The sequence below is a fragment of the Colius striatus genome, chromosome W (genome assembly GCF_028858725.1).
Source record: "Colius striatus isolate bColStr4 chromosome W, bColStr4.1.hap1, whole genome shotgun sequence".
Taxonomy (NCBI): Eukaryota; Metazoa; Chordata; class Aves; order Coliiformes; family Coliidae; genus Colius; species Colius striatus.
In genome coordinates, this window is record NC_084789.1 from 7,025,258 (window position 1) to 7,047,293 (window position 22,036).

General features: G+C 42.5%; 1 pseudogene; it reads right to left on the reverse strand.

Annotated features, from left to right (window-relative positions):
• The window catches only part of LOC133628593 (E3 ubiquitin-protein ligase UHRF2-like), a 203,514-nt pseudogene extending 193,525 nt beyond the window's left edge, over window positions 1–9,989 (reverse strand).
• Between the last annotated feature and the right edge of the window lie 12,047 nt (window positions 9,990–22,036).

Below are 22,036 nucleotides of genomic sequence, written 5' to 3' on the forward strand. Positions count from 1 at the left end.
AGGGTCCCTCCCTCGGGACATGGCCTCTTCTGGGCATAATTTTAATGATCTTCTTTGGCATGGGTTCTTCCCCACAGTTACAGCTTCTGTGAATATTGGGTGAAACTTTGTGGGTTGCAATAAGGACAATTTAATAGAACAACACAAGGAGAGAAAAAGCAACTGTAACAACATGTCATGGTTTCACATGACAGCTGTTTCTGGGAAGGGGAAAGGGGCTGTAAAGATGGCTCCTGTAAGAAGTTGCTCGAAACTCTCTCCAGCTCTGAGCCAGACCCACTTCTGGGGCTGAGTCAATTAGATGTCTCCACAATCACTTTTTAAGAAGTCGGAAGAGGAGGCTTCTTCCTATTTCTTCCTTCTTCTGTACCTTCTTTTCTGACTGGTGTTGATACAAGGAGTGGGAAGAGAGAGAGAAGCAACCATGCGGACTCCAAAGGTCAGTGAGGAAAGAGAGGAGGAGGTGTGCTGGAATAGAGATTCCCCTGCATCCTACGGAGAGGACTGGTGAAGCTGAGATTTGTTTGCATTTTGCTAAAGAACCCGTACCAGAGTCAGTGACTCATTTTGCAAAAGAAGACCCCGAGCCAGGGGCAGTGATTCTCTTCATTAAAGACCCCCTGCCAGGGGCAGAAAATATGGCCAGAGGAGGCTGTGTCCTGTGGGAGGGACCCAATATTCACAGAAGCTGTAACTGTGGGGAAGAACCCATGCCAAAGAAGATCATTAAAATTATGCCCAGAAGAGGCCATGTCCCGAGGGAGGGACCCTGTATCTGCAGAAGCTGCCACTGTGGAGAAGAAACCACGCCAGAGGTGTTCATTAAGGACTGTGTCCCATCGGAGGAACCCTGTATAAGAGCAGGGGAAGAATGCAAGGAGTTGTCCTCCTCTGAGAAGAAAGAAGCGCCAACGACCATCTGTGAGAGACTGACCACATCTCCCATTCCCTGCCCCTCCCCAAGCTGTTGAGGAGGAGGAGGTAGAGGTATCAGAAGCAGTGAACTGGATCTGGGAAGAAAGGAGGGATGGGGGAGGGAGATCTTAAAGTGCTGGTTGTAATTTTCTCAATCATCCTACTCGCTTTTTGCTTTTGTTCCATTCTGTTTATTTTAGGTAGTAGAATAAACTTTTCTACTTTCCTCTCTAAGTCGAGTAGTGGAGTCTGTTTTGCCCAGAACCATAATTGGCAGTGAGCCCTCCCTGCCCTTGTCTTGATCCACAACATCCTTGGTTGTCTTTTTTTCCTCCCATTTCACTTGCGCCTCTGCCATCCTAAGGAGGGTGGGAGTGGATGGGGGGCAGTGAGCAAGAGATTGTCATGGTGCTTCAATGCTGGCTGGGCAAAACCACGACAGGTTCACTGCATTATTCCGTTTCTGTGTAATGTTGCACTTAAATTCAGTATCTTTGCAAGAGGAAGAAAAGCCAAGTTCAATTTCAAAAAGGAAAATTAAATAGAAATACAAAAGCGTCCTCAAAAAATAGTTAAGACTAAAATTTGTACAGACAGTGTGAAGACTACTTAGATAACAAGCCAGACACTGAGAACAAATGTACACCGTCTATCAAAATATCACAGGTGAGTAAAATGAAGCCAAGCAAGGTTAAATGGCAGGGAAATAGTAATTTCAAGAAGCAAGAATGCATCCTTCAGCAAACAGTAGTTGTGTCTAAATGAGGAAGATAGAAAGGCTCAAAATCCACCAGGTTAAACATAAAAACACAATAAAAACACAGCAATATACAAAATGCAAAAATGCTTGGAAAAGCACTACATTCTTACAATAAAAAGCATTCCAAAATCTGAATGGTTACAATCATTTTCAGGAAAATATTTTTTGAATGATGATACTGTTTGTTGTGGTGAAATTTAGGAGGTGCCACCACTAAAGAAAATGTTTTCTTAACTAAAAATAAATGTTCACTTCAAGTTACACTGTACTGTTAGTCTCACTCTTGGTAACACATGCATCTCTATGTCTCCATCCTCCTACATATTTGGAGACAACAGATTGAATCCAACTGCCTTCAGTTCCTTTGTGAATATGGTACAGTAACAAAAGGACTCCATGTCAAAGGGACAAAGAAAACTAGCAAGAGAGAAGAAGACTAGCAGTGAATTCTTCAAGGAGACTGTAAAGACTGCATTCTTTAAGATGGAGAAAATAAGCAATATCACGGCCTATTTAAAATTATCACATGTATTTATGAAAAAAAAAACAAAATCCAAAATCTACTGAATTTCTGAAGAACTATACTCAAGTTCCTAAAATTAAACAGGTGTACTGGGTCTGGCTGGAATGGAGTTAATTTTTATCATTGCAGGCTGCACGGTGCTGTGCTTTGTTTTGGTAGCTAGAAAGGTATTGATAACACACCAGTGTTTTGGCTACTTCTGAGCAGTGCTTATACAGCATCAAGGCTTTCTCTTTTTCCTACTCCATATAGATAGGTTGGTTATCAATTGCACTTTAGATGTAGCCTCTATGGTAAAAGAAGACCTACAGGAATGTCCCACTGAGGCCTAATGACATCCATTAGTTAAAAAGTCCTGATCCACTCAGAGTGCTTTTATTGTCAATAGGTGCTTGCTTTACAGGTGCAGCACTCAAGTATTATAAGTTAGTTTCTGCTATGCCTATTCTGTTATCTTTTTATCTCCCTGAAGATGCAGCTATAGTTACCACCAAACCCCCTTGTGTCCAGGTACTTAAAAATCCTCCTAAGTCTATGAAAAAGGCCCCTGACCCAAAGCACCATGAAGCATGGAAAGACTATATGGCTCTGGGCATTCCTGAAAAGGCAATCCTCATTTTGATAGCACAGTGTGGCAAGGTGTGCAAGTCCCATATCAGGAATGACAGCATGCTTTTTCTGTTCTGTCCTATCTGGATGTGATTTTAATATACTGCCCTATCACTTACCAAGTACTGTCAACTAACTATTCCATTTACCACCACATTATTCCTAATCTCTGATTGAAAGAATTTTGCCACGTGAAGACTTACATTGACTTTTAAAACAGGCTAAGGAACAGGTAAACCAAATTTTAATAGCTGTCCACCATGATACCACAGAGATCAAACAAATCCTGGAATGTGTTGAAAGAATAATCAAATGCAGTTGGTGGGAATCCCTTCTAGGATGGTCTGCCACAGCCATGGGGATGTTCTACTTAATTCCCCTAGTTTTTATACTTATTTTAAGAGGTTTCTTACTTGTTCTAGTCATCATATTATATATTCATACTTGTCTTCTGGCTAACATTATTCTTATTATTGACTGCTTTGATTCTAATCCTTTGCCACTTTATGACCAAACTCCTCTCTGCACCTGACAACCCTGGGAGGGTGGAAGACACTGACATTGGTCTTGGCCTTATGCCGCCATGACAAGATGACCACCCTTTCTCCCACTGAGTTGCGTAAGCAAGGGTGGAATTAAGGAGCTAGTATTACTTTATATGACAATATATATGGCATTTCTGGGCATCGTGCACACCAAGGATGGAACCAGCATGGAGGAGGAAGTAGACATGGGATGTGATGACTAGTTAACAAGTCCAGATAGTGCTTCCATGCCTCAGCAATAAAAGAGGACAGGCAAGTATCATCTCAGCATGTTCATCATGATCTATTGAGAAATGACAGTTTTCACTAGGGGAATTAAGGCACATATCAAAGGTTCTAAAGGAATTTCCTTCACACGTGAACCCCAGATCTGGCTCAGCTGTGGAAATATAGTATGTTAATATAACGATGTTAAAAATGTAAACAGACTTCTGATGTTAGCCAAAGAAATCTTACCCCAGCAGAATTTTAGCATGAACCTCTTTGTTAGTCCTTGAAATTTCTCTCAGAGAAGTAATTTCTCCATCAAACCAGAATCCTCTTTCTTCTGGAGCCTCAGCATTATAGTTAACCATCACTACATCACCCACTTTTAATTCACTCCACTTCAGAATGGTTCGAAGATTTTTATTATCTATTTCGACTATGCCATTCTCTGGATACCTTGAAAGAACAGAAGTGATAATTAGTACTCCCAAAGTAGTAAGAAGATAAAGACGTTTTTCAGAAGCACTATTTTCAAAATAACTTTTCAGAGTGTTAATGCTTAATTGTTTAAAAATTTGATCTACTATTTTTTCCTAAATTATATATTAATCTAAATGCTGACTAGTGACTTGACTAATCTCATAGCAGAAAAAGCATCCAGCAATCTGAAGGAAAAAAAATCCATGAGCATTTCAGGATTTCTTTTTATAAGTTCAAGTTTCTACATAGGCACAGATCAAATTTCTTCTCAGTAAAGACCCAATTAAGCCAACAGTGAAAAAGAAACAAAGAAACAACTTGAATCTTCAGAACTGCTCAATTCTAGTTTAACTTGGCTTTTTTTAAATTACATTTGCACCAATTTCAGTAACAACATAGCTTGGACGATGTTAGCTCATTTAAAAAAAAATAAACCCTACAAACACAGCATGTATAAAAAAAAAAATCTCCTAGTGATTTTGCCTAGGACAGGTTTTGGTAGCCAGGGGGGCTACAGGGGTGGCTTCTTTAAACAAGCACTACTGGAAGCTTCCCCTTTATCTGACAGGACTAATGCTAGTCAATTTGAAGATGGACCCAGAGCTGACCAAGGCTTGGCCAATTAGTGACTGAGGTAACACCTCTGTGAATAATGTATTTGAGAAGGGGAAGAAGTTGCTGGGCAGTTGCTAAACTGCAGAAGCAACAGGGAGTGAGAATATGGAAACATCTCCGTAGATACCAAGATCAGTGGAGAAGGAGGAGGAGGAGGAGCTGCTTATGAACTAGAAGAAAGATTCCCCTGTGAACTGTGGTGAAGACCATGCTGAGGCATGCTGTCCCCACTGCAGTCCGTGGAGGACCATGGGGGAGCAGAGATCCACCCGCAGCCCATGAAGGACCCCACACCAGAGTGGGTGGATGCCCAAAGGAGGCTGTGATTCTGTGGGAAGCCCACACTGGAGTGAGTTCCTGGAAGGACCTGGGAGCCCGTGGGGAGAGAGGAGCTCATGTCAGAAAGCAGGTTTGCTGTCAGGACTAGTGATCCTGTAAGGGACCCACGCTGGAGCAATCTGTACCTGAAGGACTGTTCACCTGGTGGTTGATCCACCTTGGGGCAGTGTGTGAACAGGTGCCCTCATGGTGTTGCAGATACACAATTATTTTAGTTAACAACTTATCATCACAATAAGTATTCAAGCACTTGTTAAGCACTTGTTAATCACCTAGTAATAGTTCAATCAATTAGCTAAGCACTTGCAAATAACTCAAACACCTATTGATTAAGTAAGTATTCATTTGAATCGCATAAGGATCAAACTGCAAGAGTTGCATACCACACCTCATAGGGACCTGTTACCTTAGCCAGGAGACCCTGGTAAATGTATTTGTTAGGTTACCTTAGCTGTTACCTTAACCACAAGACCCTGGTATATGTATTTGTTTGGTTACCTTAGCTGTTACCTTAGTTGTTACTAAAACAGAGGGACTGATATCTTTTTTTTAACCAATCACTGTGATTTTGGAAATTTTATGATAGTTAGGAACCAATCGAGGTAAAGGGCAAAATTAAGAGATGGACATTTTATGCATGCTTTTGTTGGAAAATGTGATTCTTTTGTTTGAGGTGTATAAAAGCCCTGAAAATGGTAACTAACAATGAAGCACATTTGGAGGAGTTATCCCCAGTGTTTTCCCAGCGCTGCATAACAAAGAAGTGCCTGCTTATCTGCATTCCTGTCAACAATGGGAGGCCCCATGCTGGAGAAGTTCATGAAGAACTGTTGTCCATGGGAAGGATACACCTTGCAGAAGTTCATGTGTCCTCCTGTGGGAGGGATCCCACAATGTAGCAGTGGGAAGTGTGACAAGGCCTCTCCCTGAGAAGAAGCAGCGGCCAAGTCCATCTGTAATGAACTGACCACAATCCCTATCCCTCATCTCTGAGTGTCTAGAGGGGAAGTAAGGAGAGTCCTGGGAAGAGGGAGGGCTAGAGGGAGGTGTTTTAAGATTTGGTAGTAGTCAGTTCCAGACATAAACAGAAAGAAAATGAATGTTGGATTTCTTTCCTCACCCCGTTTTTGTGTGTACGCATTGTCAGACTGGATGTGCCGCAACAGCCGGGTATCAAACGATCTTTGCCATAACACAAAGTCTCTGAAACAAAGCGTAGGTCTATTCCAAGTTCCCGACTCCATCTCAAAACATTACAACAGACTTGTCCTTCAGCCGTAGCTTTCTTGGTGGGCATTTTTTCTAGACTGGATAATAAAACAAGCAGTGAAGGAGAAGCAGTCTAGATACTGAGATGATCTCAGTGAGGATCTGAGCAGCTGTTAGTCTGTGTCAGAGGCAAACCCCATGTAAGAAAGACATTTTGATGGCCTTATGGGCACCAGGCTTATGGTCTCCACCTGCAGGCTGCTTGTCAGAGATGCAGTTTCCCAAAGCAGAAAAAGCAACTGCTTCCATCTCTGGCAGGAATGCTCCTGTTATGGGCAAGGAGCTTAAAGCCCTCCAGCCAGGGTGACATCATCTGCTGTAGGAGATGGAAGGAAGGAGAAATGAGCACAGTAAGAAAAGCCTATCAAGGTGGATTGGTGTCCCACAGCCTAGCCCAAACCTGAGCATCCAGGAAGAGCAACCACGCACAGAAGAAATGGGAACTAACAGTACAATGTGAACCTCGAAGAATAAGCACAAAGAGATGGCAAATAGGAGAAGAACATCTGGGACTGAGAACTGAAGGACGCACAGTACACACTACCCTATTTATCCATGTATTCTTTCTCCCTTGTGTTTGATATATGTGCTCTACAGATACCAAAAAGGCAAAAAGACTGATGTCTGAAGCCAGTGTTATGAGTGCATAGGCAACCACCCACCATATGAATGTGCACGCTAACTACCACTCAAATAACAAAGAAGTGGGATGATGAAAGGTAAATACCAAGTATCACAAATGATGCCTTGTGTTTTGTCATGTCGGCTGTTAACTTTTACCAAAGTCTCTATTAACTGATCGATGATCAGCTAATAGCTCAGCATAGATCTTGCTTGCTAGAAAGTTTCGAAATAACTTCCCCCCCCCCCCCCCCCCCCATAAGCTCAAACTTAACATTTCAGGCCATGTGACTATGTCATAAGTAAAATGTTCTAAGATGTTCACTGGCTAAGGACACAAATCTGTGACAGATCGTGTTATAGGAAGACTAAGATGACTGTCTGCATCTACTGGAAATGCTAGATCTTAAGATACATATCAAGTAAATTTGTCTTTTTGTAAGCATAGGTATACCTATGTGAGTCAGATCAGCTTGACTATGCTTTCTACTTCACAGGTGGCTCTTCCCTTGAATCTCTAACTCACATAAAATGCCACCATCTGCAGAAGAGGAACATAATTTAACTCCAGTAATTACAAGCATATTCTCTCAAATTTTTGTCCTTTGCTCAATTAAATACTTCTGTGATGTTACACGATTAAGCAATCTTAGAATCAGATCTTTAAAAGCATACCATGATGCATATTTATCATTTTAGAGACCCCTTTTTTTTTTAAATTTTTCCAGTAAGTAGTTTAGTTGAAAGGGACCTGCAACAATCATCTAGCCTGTAATGATACTGGGTGACTAAAGTTGTGAGAGAGTTCTGAATTTAAGTATTTCAATAATTTTTAAAGTAAACTTTTGCTTTCAACACTGGAGCTATCTTTTTGCCTGTGTGTGTGGACAAACATATCTGCAGATGACAAATTGATGGTTGCAGATATAAAACTGCACTAGAACTCCACGTTCAGACAAAAGCTATATTATCCTTGAAGGTAAGTATATAAAGAAAAGTTGTATCTAGTATTGCCAAGAGCAGCTAAAAGATGTTCAGCTTAAGTCTTCAACATTTCTGGGTTTTTTTCCCTAGCAAAATCGGTTTAAATTGTGATTATTAAAAACAACAAAACTTAGAATCAATGCTTAGAAAACTATTTTGAAAACTTGAATTTATCCTGAACAAGACTAATACTGAATATGCTTCTGTGTAAAGTAAACAGATGTTCATTTACCTTTTAATCTCACATGCCAAATTCTCATTGGTGCCATTGATTTAGAAGCTTAGTTATTTGCTTCAGCAAATTAAGGCATCATTAAAAAGCTAGGATCCAATTTACGTGAATGCATCAGTGCAGAAGCTGGTGATGAGAAATCCCTGCAAATCCCACTGAGTTTACGGCACAAAGCCTCTACCCTAGCACATCTGTTGTAGGTTCTGAAATTCACTTGTATCACAGATTTAAAAAATAAAAATAAATAAATCCCTTTTTACCCTCACCCCAGCTCAGAACTGATTTTATGTTCCCCATCACCACATTCTCTACAAGAAACCTCTGCATAAAATGCAGGTCTATCGTCTCATGTGTAAATGTTACTTTTAAAACAAAATTTAACCAATTCATGCACCAGAATTTGCTCCTGTGAAACACTTGTTTAGACTTCAGTGGAGGGAACCGAATACAAGCAGAGTAGTTTTTAAAGAAAATACTAACTTATATTTTACATAGAAAAACTTGTACAGAAAAATCCAATGCACCTTTCCTTAGAGACAGGGACTCTGAGTTTCATAAACTTAATACTTCACAGGAATTTGTGAATATAAGAAAGAAAAAAAAAACCCACAAACCAAACCCCTTCATTACTCTCAGGATATTCATTATATCTGAGTGAAAGACATTATGGCTTTTTAATATTTCTTTTCTTGGTTGCAATATTGAACTTGCTCTTTTTGATTACCAGTTTCTTCAACAAAATTCTTTGTTTATACACACCAAATCACAACATATGATGTTCTCAAAATAATATCAGAAGCACTTACTCATCATACTTGATATGATAAATGGCTTCTTCATCAGTGTCCATGCAGTCTAAGTAAGGTGTGGATGGTATACTGTCCAAATAATTTGCATTCTCTCTAGAATGATCTTGACTTAAGTTTCCATTAGTCCTTTTGTAAGAATTGCCACTCTTCACTTGAGCTTTACCATTCTTATGTCCTTTTGTTGTTCGAGTAACATTTTCTATATGAGCTTCAAACCAGGCTCCAATGCTGACATCACGGGCATCCACCAATTCGTTTACCTAAAAAGGAAAATTTGATAATGAATAATTATTTTCTATAATTCTGGTTAAGAACAGAAAGGAAAATTGACTAAACAACTGTCAGTAAAAAAAGATCTACACTGCTGATTTCAACTGCTTTGGGCTTGGGTAAGTTAGAGCAATGTTCAGTCATTCAAGTGATGTGCTTTAAATATTTTATTCCTCTACTCTTAATAAGATCTGTTATGAACACAATTTGTAAAAAAATATTTTTAAAAGTTGAGACAGATTTTTAATTTTTTTTAACCTACAAATTAACTAATCTCTCTTTCCACTGAATTTTTCCTTGCTTCATGGAATTGTTCCTTGTGACTAAAGTAAGCACATATACTTAAAATATTAGTCCACAACCAGATTTTAGGATTTCCTTGGACTTCCAATTTGGAAATATTACTTAATCCTGATTCTTTCTGACCTGCACTGCTGCTGAATCCTTCAGTGTTTGAGAAAGGAGGGGGGAGGGAGATGAAGCAATCAGTAGGTAATTTGAAGTACAAATGAAGGCACGTCCTAAACTAACAAATTTGCCGAGAGATAGAGGGTGAAAGATAAGAATATAATGCATAAAGTATATATTGTACTGAGCCTATTTCTTCTTACTTTTCACATGCTTCCTTAAAAAAAAAGTAAACCCACAAAAACAAGCCCCAAAAAACCAAACTCAACCTTTTCCTTTCCGCCCCCCCCCCCAGGGAGGCCTCAGGAAAACATCCCTATGTAACCTTAAGCAGTTAAATTAGTTCTAGCTTAAAGTGATTCACGACTTCCTCCTCCTGAAAATGCAGTTGAGACGCAGACATTATTGAGGTTTCCCCATCTGCAACTGCTTCTTGAGACTAGCTACAAAGATGACAAAGAAGCCATGTTACTCAAGCCAAGAAATATTAGAGCCAGAAAGAAGTAAGTCTCCTGCAATCATTCCTCCCAAATGCATCTATTCGTACTGTGACGCTCACACTTGGACAAAAGACTTCCCAGCCTTCTAGAGAATAAAGGCAAATAATTCCAAGTATAAACCCTTGAGGACTATATCACAGGGATTTTATATACAATCCTATTTATTACCTGATGAACTAAAGATGTAGACAATAGCAGAGGGGTTCAAAGAAAAACTAAGGCATTCAGAGGAAGAATGTTAATCAGTGGTATAACAACAAAGCCTTTTTAATCTGTAACTCTGTTATGAATATAATTTGAATTGGTAAATCAACACGGACACTTTAAGCTTAAAGGCAGCCACTGATATGGAGAGCTTTAAACTAGACTTAGTAGGGGAAGGGGATGCGGTTTTGAGCAACGGAGAAGAGCCAGAGGCTGCTGATGTATTAGGAACTAACAGAGAAATGCCTATGAAATGCCGCAAAGGAATTGGGACTTGTCCCTCTATAAAGGTGACAAGGTAGACGTGCCTCAATACCAATGCATGCAGCGTGGCTAACAAGCAGGAGGACCTCAAAGCCACTGTGCAGCTAGAAAGCTATCATCTGATTGTTACCAATGAAACACGGTGAGACGAATTGCATGACTGGAGTGCTGCAATTGATGGCTATAAACTGTTCAGAAGGGACAGGCAAGGAAGGAGGGGTGGGCGAAGGGGTAGCCATCGATGTAAAAGAATGTACTGACTGCATAGAGCTGTCTTTGAAAAACAGCAATGAACAGCTTGAGAGTTTCTGGGTAAAAAGTAGGGGCCAAGTCAACAAAAAAACCCCTTGTGGCTGATGTAACAATTTTTTTTTTGGCCTGATTTCCCCGGCCCTTCCCACATCTCTCGAGTCCCTGAATCTCAAGGCAGGCACTGGGGGAAATGAAGTCCCACCCATCATAGAGAAAGAACATGTTTGAGACCACCTGAGGAACCTGAACTTACACAAGCCCATGGGACATGGTGAGATGAATCCCAGTTGTGGTTTTGCCCAGCCAGCAATGTAGCACCATGACAGTCTCTTGCTCACTGGCCCCATCCACCCCCATCCTCCACTACTCAACTTAGAGAGGAAAGTAAGGAAACTACCTACAAGAAACAGAATAGAACAAAAGACAAAAACAGGGCAGGATGATGTGAAAACTGCAACCAGCACTTTAAGATCTCCCTCCCCTATCCCTCCTTTCTTCCCAGGCTCAGCTCACTGCTCTGGATATCTCTACCTCCTCCCCCCTCAACAGCATGGGGGGGTAAGGAACGGGGGACGTGGTCAGTCTCTGACAAATGATCTCTGCCGCTTCTCTCTTCTCAGAGGAGGACGACTCCTCACATTCTTCCCCTGCTCTAATATGGGGTCGCTCCCATGGGACACAGACCTTAACAAACTTCTCTGACGTGGATTCTTCCCAACAGCTACGGCTTCTGCAAATATGGCGTCCCTCACATGGGACACGGCCTCCTCTGGGCATAGTCACTGCCCCTGGCGTGGGGTCTTTTACGAAGTGCAAACAAATGTCTGGTTTACCACTCCTCTCCACAGGATGCAGGGAGGTCTCTGCTCCAGCACACCTCCTCATCTCTTCCCTCCCTGACCTTGGGGTCCGCATGGTCGCTTGTCTCTCTCTTCCAACTCCTTGCACCACCACCAGCTGTAAAAGAAGGAAGAATAGCAAAAAAAGGAAGAGGAATCATAGAATCATAGACTCGTAAAATGATAGGGTTGGAAGGGACCTTTAGAGATCATCTAGTCCAATCCCCCTGCAGAAGCAGGTCAACCTAGATCAGGTCGCATAGGAACATGTCCAGGCGGGTCTTGAAGACCTCCAAGGAAGGAGACTCCACAACCTCCCTAGGCAGCCTGTTCCAGTGCTCCGTCACCCTCACAGTAAACCATTTTTTTCTTATATTTAAATGGAACTTTTTGTGTTCCAGCTTCATCCCATTACCCCTTGTCCTGTTGCTAGCTACAATAGAAAAAAGGGATGCCCCAACCTCCTGACATCCACCATTTAGATATCTGTTAATATTAATAAGATCCCCTCTCAGTCTCCTCTTTTCTAGAATAAACAGCCCCAGTTCCCGCAGCCTTTCCTCGTATGAAAAATGTTCCAGTCCCCTTATCATCTTGGTTGCCCTGCGCTGGACTCTCCAGAAGTTCTCTGTCCCTCTTGAGCTGAAGAACTCTCCTCTTCTGGCTTCTTCTTCTTCTTTAAAAAAAGTGATCACAGAGGCATCTAATTGTCTCAGCCCCAGAAGTGGGTCTGACTCAGAGCTGGGGAGAGTTTTGAGCAACTTCTTACAGGAGCCATCTTTACAGCCCCTTCCCCATTACCAGAAACGGCTCCACACAAAACCATCACACCAGGGTCCGGAGGGAATGGAGTGATGCAGTTGAGAAGCCACTCCCCAGCATATTTGAAAAGTCATGGCAGGCAGGTGAAGTCCTGAGTGACTGGAGGAAAGGGAAACGTTGCATCCATATTTAAAAAGGGTAAAAAGGAAGGCCCTGGCAGCTACCTCTGTGGCCGCTAAAAGCGATGGAACAGATCCTCCTGGAAGCTATGATGAAGCATTTGGAACAGGGAGGTAATTAAGGACGGCCAACGTGTCAAATTGTGCCTGACTAATCTGGTGACCTTCTATGATGGAGTGATTGCTTTGGTGGACAAGGGAAGAGCTATAGATGTCATCTACCTGGATTTCTGTAAGACCTTTGACGTGGTCCCCCACAACATCCTTGTCGCTAAATTGGAGAGAGATGGGTTCGATGGATGGACTCTTAGATGGATAAGGAATTGTCTGGATGACCACATCCAAAGAGTTATATTTTTCTGGGATAAATTTATAAGGCTGAACTGCTTCAGGGCTGTGCTGTTTTTGGCTAGGATAGAGTTAGTTTTCTTCACAGTAGCTACTATGGGGCTATGTTTTAGGTTTGTGCTGGAAACAGTGTTGATAACACAGGGATCTTTTAGTTACTCCTGAGCAACACTTACACAGTGTCGAGGCCTTTTCTGCTTCTCACCCTACCCCACCAGCGAGTAGGCTGGGGGGCACACAAGAAGTTGGGAGAGGACAAAGACAGGACAGCTGACCCCAACTGACCAAAGGGCTATTCCATACCACATGACATCACGCTCAGCATATAACGCTGGGGGAAGAAGAAAGAAGGGAGGGACATTTGGAGTGATAGCGCTTTGTCTTCCCAAATATCTGTTACGTGTGATGGAGCCCTGTTTTCCTGAAGATGACTGAACATCTACCTGCTGATGTGAAGTAGGGAATTAATTCCTTGTTTTGTTTTGCTTGAATGTACGGTTTTTGCTTTATCTCTCAAACTTTTATCTCAACCCTCAAGTTTTTTCACTTTTACCCTTCTGGTTCTCCCCCCATCTCACCGGGGCAGGGAGTGAGCAAGCGGCTGTGTGGGGCTTAGTTGCTGACTGGGGTTAAACCACAACAAGGAACTGTATTATTGTTTACAGTTTTTTAAAATGAGGGCAGTTTAATTTGCCACAGATGCGTATAGTTTCATTTATAGCCTTAATCAAGTAGCAAGACAGTTGACAAAGAAGAGTGGCCAGCAGGTCGAGGGAGGTGATTCTGGCCCTCTGCTCTCATGAGACTCCACCTGGAGTACTGTGTCCAGCTCTGGAATCCTCAACACAGGAAAGACGTGGACCTGTTGGAGTGGGTCCAGAGCAGGGCCACAAAAGTGATCAGAGGGATGGAACACCCCTCCTATGAAGAAAGGCTGAGAGAGTTGGAGTTGTTCAGTCTGGAAGAGAGGGGCCTTTGGGGAGACCGTATTGAGGTGTAGTGGGTCTGGGATGGTAGTGATTTTCCACAGCAGCTCCTGCAGTGCTGTGCTTACTGTTGATATCAATATTATGACTACCGCTTGCACAGCATCAGGGCTGTCCCTCCAGCATTCCTTCCCCCACCTTCACCAATAGCTGTGGGTGGGCATGATCTTGGGAGGAACTATGGCCAGGACAGCTGACCCAGGCTGACCAAGGAGATATTCCATACCATATGACGTCAGCTCAGTAATATAAACTGGGGGAGAGGAGCAGGAAGGGGAGGCGAGATTCATTTCTGGCCTTCCAAAAGCAACCGCTACACGTACTGAAGCCCTGCTTCTCGGGAGGTGGCCGGACATCGCTGCTGATGGGAAGTAGAGAGTAACAGCTTTATCTGCTTTTGCTTTGCTTCCCGCGTGCGCGGCTTTGCTGCTTCTTTTTTAAACTGCTTTGATCTCAACCCACGAGACTCCCATCTTATTTTCTCCCCTTCCCTGGCTTGCTGAGGAGGTGGGGGATAAAGCGGTGTGGTGGGCACCTGGCATCCAGCCAGGCTCAAACTACCACATTTGCAAAAAACAATAATAACTAGAATAGAAGCAATTTAAAAAATAATAGTTAAGGCCAGAAAACATCTGCTGGAAACAGCAGCGATTGAGGCAGATGTCATTCTCGTTCCTCTCACAGATGAGTTCTTGAACTGGGCACTGCAACAGTCTGATGAATTACAGTGGGCCTTATTGTCATATCCAGGGACTATGAATAATCATTTTCCAGCCCTTAAATTGTTTTCTGTTAAGTTTCAAATGGAAGACTGGCCATTGAGATCAGCAGTATCCGTTAGAGGCCTAACTGTTTTTACTGACGCAAGTAAGATCCAAACCAAAGGAGGAGTGGTTTGGTGGGAGAATGGACATTGGCAAAACCTAACTGTTCACTCCCCCGGCAGCTCAGTTCAACTGCTGGAGTTAATGGCTGTAGTTACAACTTTCGGGAAATGGCCAGACGTCCCATTATACATCAAGTCTGATTCCCCATATGTGGTCAATATTGTCACTTGATTAGAGAGAGCGTTGTTGAAAGAAATCTCTAATCAGAGTCGGTGTAACTTATTTGTACGGCTCTGGCACCGGATAAATGAACGTCAAACTGTCTATTATATTGGATATATTCAAAGCCATTTGAGCTTATAATTTGCAATGAAATTGTTGACAGCAGAATAGTGGCAGCTCCTTTATTGATACCTATGTGGCCAATGATAGACAAATTTTCTCAAGCCTGAAGATCGCAAGGTGCGATTTCACCAAGGTGCGAAATTGCTGGCAAAGCAGTTTGACCTCACCATATTGGATGCTCAGGATATTGTTTCCACAAGCCCTGCATGCCAGAATCAAATCAGCCTAGGTGTAGGAGTTAATCCTAGGGGTCTGGCACCATTAGGAATATGGCAATCAGATATCGCAGTCTATGCTCCCTTTGGATGCTTTAAATGAATATATGCCACTATTGATACCTATTCAGCCATGGTTTGGGCCACTTATCAAACTTTAAAAGTATTGCTAGAAGAACAAAAAACGGGGGAAGAGGAGGTGAGTCCTCAAGATAGACTTATGAAAGCCCTTTATACAATGAATCATCTAAGAATTGTGGCAAACCAGAATGAACCACCGGCATTAACACATTTTCCTCAAATGAGTCGGGATTTGGATTTTACTGATAAACTTAAAGTTTGGTATAAGAATCCCACTGCTGGAGTGTAACAAGGACCTGCAGATTTGTTAACGTGGGGAAGAAGCTATGCTTGTGTCATTACAGATCAAGGTCCTCGGTGGATTCCAGCAAAATGGATCAAGCCATATCAACCGAAAGGGCTTCGTGACTGTAAGACCAATGGAAAAACCAATCTTGAGGAAAGAACCAAGTGATCCACCCTCAATCCATCACCCTATTAAAATATAAACCCTGTCAACGGTGGCACCGTGTATGCTGCTGTAAATTCCTCCAGCAATCTGTATCTCATTATAAGAACTGAAGAACTTAAGAAGACGGCCAATGGAAACTTGAAAGCAAGAATGATGTGTTTTTTACAGATGAAGAGATACTTCCAACTTACAGATAATGCTCACAGATAAGCATGCTAAAGTAGTTGAAGAAAACTCAAAAACTACATTCAGGAAAGAGAAACATCAGTTGAAGTCCAAAGAACTCATCCCTTCTTGCCAGTATGCGTCTCTCCTAGTAACATATAACAGATTATGTTTATTTTGGATTTATGGATTTTTGTATTATATTGCTCTTGCTATTATAGTTATATAGCTGTTCTTGACCCTTTGTTGTAATCTCATGGCCCTGGGTAAAAATACTTATGTTGTCTTCATGTACTTTTAATTTTGAAATGTGTTGCTGAAGGCTGGCTGGTACAAAAAACAAAAAGGGGGGAATTGTAGGCACAAATATGACCTGGACCAGCCATCTTGAATAAAGATGGTAGGGACAAGTTAATGCAGCTGGCAAGCTACTTCCAATTATCAGAAACAGATGCTGTGAGGTAATCAATTGGGTCCTCGGTGATCGCATGGGCAGAAGCAGCATATAAGGAAGTAGCTAGCAAAGGAAGGGGGGCTTTGAGTCAACTTTGTTGGTTGTACTATGTTGCCTGTGTATGTCACTGCACATGCATTACCTGGCCTTGTTATTCCATTATTAAATCTCATAGAATTATACAATCACAGAGACATTTCTGTTTGAAAAGATCTTTAAGATTGAGTCCAACCATTAGCCTAATGCTGTCCACCACTAAACAATATCCATAAGCACCACATCTACATGTCTTTTAAATATCTCCAGGACAGCCTGTTCCAATGCTTGATAAACCTTTTGCTGAAGACATTTTTCCTAATATCCAATCTAAATCTCCCCTGGCACAACTTGAGGCCATTTCATCTCATTCTATTGCTTTTAGCTTGGGGGAAGAGACCAATCCTCATCTTGCTACAGCCTCCTTTCAGGTAGTTGTAGAGAGCCATAAGGTCTGTAATTAATTCAGATTACATATTTTGTTGCCTTTTCATAGAATCATATGTCTCCCCTCAGCCCTCTTTTCTCCAGGCTAAACAACCCCAGTTCCTTCAGCCACTCCTCATAAGACTTGTGCTCTACACCCTTCACCACCTTTGTTGCCCTTCTTTGGACACTCTAGCACCTCAATGTCTTCCTTGTAATGAGGGGCCCAAAACTGAACACAGATCCTGGTGGGTGTCCTTGCTTCTCCTCCACTCCCCGTGCTCCAGGAACCCCCGAATTACCTCAATTGGCTGTTCAGCTGCAAATAAGCCTTGTCACGGCCATGTGTCCCGCTGACATTATATCATAAAGATAAAACAGAACTGGCCTCAACACTGAGTCCTGGAGAACACCGCTTGTGACCGACCACTAACTGAGTTTAACTTTATTTACCACCACTCTTTGGGCCTGGCCATCCAACCATACACAGTGAAGAGTACATGTGAGCCGACATAGGCAGAATGCAGGAACAACCACAAAACCATGGATAAAATAACAAGAGCAAATTTATTCTTGTTACCTCATGATTCAGAGGCTCTCCAAAACTGCACCCAGGCAGAGGCACGTAAGCAGGGACTCCGTACTGCGATTGGTCCTGCTAGCAGCAGAGCAGAAAAGCAAAGACTTCGAATCTGTTGCTTTTCTCCTATAAATCAGGGATTGGTTTTCAGGTGTAATTTTCCACTGTACTTTGATCCTTCCCACAGCAAGGCAGGAATTTCAAGAATGTCTGATAGGCGCCTCTGAGCTCATCACAGGCCTGTGTTATCTAAACAAGGATGTCCTACTTGGCAAGCGCACAGGGCTAAGTAACAATTAGCATTGTTGACAGATGTGGTTTTCCACACTCCAGCTGCAGGTCACTTGAGCTATTTACAGTTCTCCTCATGATCTTCTATTATGTTCCCGCTGTATACCCATCCAAGCCATGAGAAAACAGTTTTTCCAGGAGAATGCTGTGGGAAATGGTATCAAAGGCTCCTACAGCCTCCTCCTCGTCCACTAAGCAGGTCACCTTTTCACAGAGGGAGATCAGGTTATGCAAGCAGGACCTGCTTTTCATAAAGCCATGCTGTCTGGGCCTGATTACCTGGATGTCCTGTATGTGCTGCATGATGGCACTCAGGATGATCTGCTCCATAACCTTTCCTGACACTGAGATCAGGCTGACAGGCCTGTAGTTCCCTGGACTGTGGATACAAATATGACTTGGACCAGCCAGATACTTCCTCAGTTTGAGTAAAGATGGTAGGGACAAGTTCATGCAACTGGCAAGCTGTTTCCAATTATCAGAAACAGATGCTGCAGGTTAATCAATCGAGCCCTGGGTGATCACATGGGTGGAAGCAGCATATAAGGAAGTAGCTAGCAAAGGAAGGATGGTTTTGAGTCAGCTTTGGTGGTTATGATGTGGTATGTGGGTGGCTTTGTATGTGCATTTCTTAGTTTTTCTACATCTTTTTGGATGAGTGTTACTTGTGTCGTTACAACACTTGGTGACCTTGATATGATACACCAAACTTGTTGGATCAAACATTTTGGAAGAAATGTTTGGTTCACTGTGACAGAAACATCTGAAAAGGCGAGTGAATGAGATGGGGAAAAAATGGGAAAGGCTTTAAGCAGAGAAGAAATGTCTCCCATGGACATTCTGCAGCATATCCTTTCTGAGAGAGGATTAAATTACAACAAAGTGATACTGCAGAGGCTGGTGAAATGGGGTCAGGATACAGGCTTTGTCTCTTCCCCACAGAATGTACTTGAATTAGAATATTGGTAAAGATTAGGGAGTACTTTGTGGGACTCCATTGAATTATATAAAGTAATGCTAACTGTCTTAAAGTAACTGCAGGATGAATAGGCTATGACCATTCATGCAAGGGTCAGTACAAACACAGAGTATACCACACCCTCTGCGTTCCCAGGAGATGCTAAGAGATTTTTTTTTTTTTTGAGGTGGTGATTTCATAGTACCATCAGCTCCATCTGTAGAGGAAAATACCAGATTATTTGAGGTGATAACTTCAATTCCATCAGCTCTACTTCTAGAGGAGGAAAGTATGAAAGTGAGCCACCCCCCTCCCCCGCTCAACCCCAGGACCCCCTAGGCCACTGCCAGAAGCACCAGTGATGGTACAGGGACAAGTATCAGGGCCACTGATCTGGGAGCCAAACATGCATATTGTTTCTCCTCTCCTGTCCTTCCCCCATCCTGTTCTGCTGTCATGCCTGAGGGAGCACCTGGCAGCGAATGGAAGGTATGCTTTGTTAATGACATTACCGATGTACCTTTGCCCTTCAGATCATCAATTCCTGAATATACACCTCTTCCATTGTTGCCCCCAACATCTTGGGAAGATCAAAATAGAAAGCTTCCTCAGGAGGAATTAATGAGACAAGGGAAGGAAATGAAACAAATGTTGGACCATTTTGATAAACTCATAGAAGAAATAAAAACAACAGCCAAGCAACTGCTGACTCGGCTCGATGAATTACTCAAACCAGAGGTTAAAGTTTCTGCCCCACAGGTGGTCAGAGACCCCCAGCTGGATGGCTATGATCCAGCTAAGAAATGGAGAGGTCCTATACGGGATTCAGTAATAGAAGGAGAATTCATCCCGCAAGCCCTTCCCAGTGATAACAGCAGGTAATAATCATGCACAAAAAGGGTGCCTCTGGATTGGAAGATAGGGAAGGACAAAAGGCCGTAATGCAATATGATTTAACTAACCCATATGTGAAAACATTATTAGATCATATCTTCTCTGGTGGATTAATGACCCCATTTGCTGTCAAAAACTGACAGAAACCTTTCTGAAGCTGACTCAAATGCTACTATGGGAATCTGAATGGGAAAAAAGAGTGGAGGTAGTAGTAGTAGAAAATCTAGATTTACAGCAGGGGGATCCACGATGGGTTGTCACAACTGAGATGATGTTGGGCAAAGGATAATTTGCTGATCCCTAAGTACAGGCTCGACTACGTGAAGCCATTTTACAACAAACACAAACATTGGCTCGACAGGTGTTGCCGCTACCGGCAACACCACCAGGCCACCCGCTGAGGGGACAAGGATCACCACACACTCAGCATGGATGATACTTTATTCCAACCCCTTGTTTACACCATGTGCCTTTATCTGTTAGCACCAGCACCTCCTCTCACTCCACCCCGTGCCCACCTCTTCTGTACCTTCCACCTCTCACGTTACAACCCGAGATCTTCCGGACACCTACTACAGCAGGCATTTAACACTGTCCCTGACATGGGGGTGACAGTTCCCCTGTATACGACCATCATCCAAAAGCCTGATGAACCTTTTATGACTTTCTTAGATTGTTTAAGAGCAGCACTGGATCACCTTCCAAATATGTCAGCCAAAGTAAAACTGAAATGGAACTGTGCTTGGCAGTTGCTAATGCTAATCATGATTGCAAGAAGATCCCATGGACAGCAACTTTGGTGGAAATGATAGAAGCCTTCTCTAGAGTAGGATCATCAGAGGAAAAAGTGGCACATCTGGCTGAAGCCATGACAATGGCATTAAAACCATTAGTTCAACAAGGCAGAGGAATTCAGAAGCTGAAATGTTTCAATTGTGGAAAATTGGGACGTGAAAAAACAATGTCGTTCTAGACTATTGATATAGACAAATAGCTCAACCAAAATATCGAGGTCCAACGGCAGATTCAACAGTAATTGCTGTAACTGTGGCAAGTTTGGACACAGAGCCACTGAGTGCCATTCTCAAGTGGCCAGACACAACATGCCTAAGGGAAACGGATTGATGAGCGCAAAAAGGGTGAGCACAATGACACAAAAACACCCTTTGACACCAGTGACTGCCTGGATAGCCTCAGATCAGCCACTGCAGGAAGCGTAGGAGTGTACATGGAAGCAGCAATAGATGTAACCATCAACAATACAGATGTTATGGTTATCCCTTCCATTGCTAATGGACCACTGGGTCATGGCCTGAGTGCTTTGCTTTTAGGATGGTTGTTGGTTTCTCGTCAAGGTATTTTCATGCTCCCTGGTGTTATCAATGCTGATTTTCAAGGAAACATTGGAATGATGGTGAAGATGTAGCAGCCACCTGTTTTCATAGGTAAGGGAACTAAAATAGCTCAATTAGTTCCTTTCAGGGCTAAAGTTCCACTTGCAGGTATTCGTGAGCGTCGAGATGGTGGTTTTGGATCCACCAGCATACCTGAGGTAAGACTTGAAATGCCACTCTCACAGGCAAAACCTACTAAAATAGTTGTATTCCAACGTTCAAATGGTTGGTTATAACGTGTTATTTGATACAGGAGCAGATGTAACCATTGTGCCATTATCCTGTTGGACAGAAAACTGCCCTTTAGAGACCCCTGTTGTGTTGGGGTAGGGGGCACACAAATGACAAAAATTAATGGAGACTTAATTTTGGCATGGTTACAAGGTGAAGAAAATAGACGTGTGCAAATTTGACCTTATGTCATGAACACTTCAGTCTGGCTTTTAGTTAGATATGCCTTAAGCCAAATGGACTACTGTCTAGCAAATGAAAATTCTTAGTGGCGGCCATCGATGGGCAACCAATACCGAAGTTAACCTGGCTCACAGATAAACCAGTATGGATTGATCACTGGCTGCTGGGTAAAGAAAAGCTCACCCAGATTCCTGAACTAGTAGATGAACAACTAGGAAAAAAACACATTAAGCTGTCTACTAGCCCTTGGAACACACCAATTTTCCCTATCCCTAAAATATCAGGGAAATGACGTCTATTACATGATTTAAGAGCTGTTAATGCAGTATTACAGCATATGGATGCTTTACAACCAGGATTACCCTCTCTTGCAATGATTCTGAAAGAGTGGCCCCTATTAGTTATCGACCTAAAGGATTACTTTTTCACAATTCCTCTACATGTGGATGATAGTGAAAATCTTGCCTTTACAGTGCCATCTGTTAATAAACAAGAGCCGACAAAATTATGTCAATGGACAGTCTTACCTCAGGGAATGAGAAATTCTCCTACTATCTGTCAAGCATATGTCACCTGGGTGCTGGC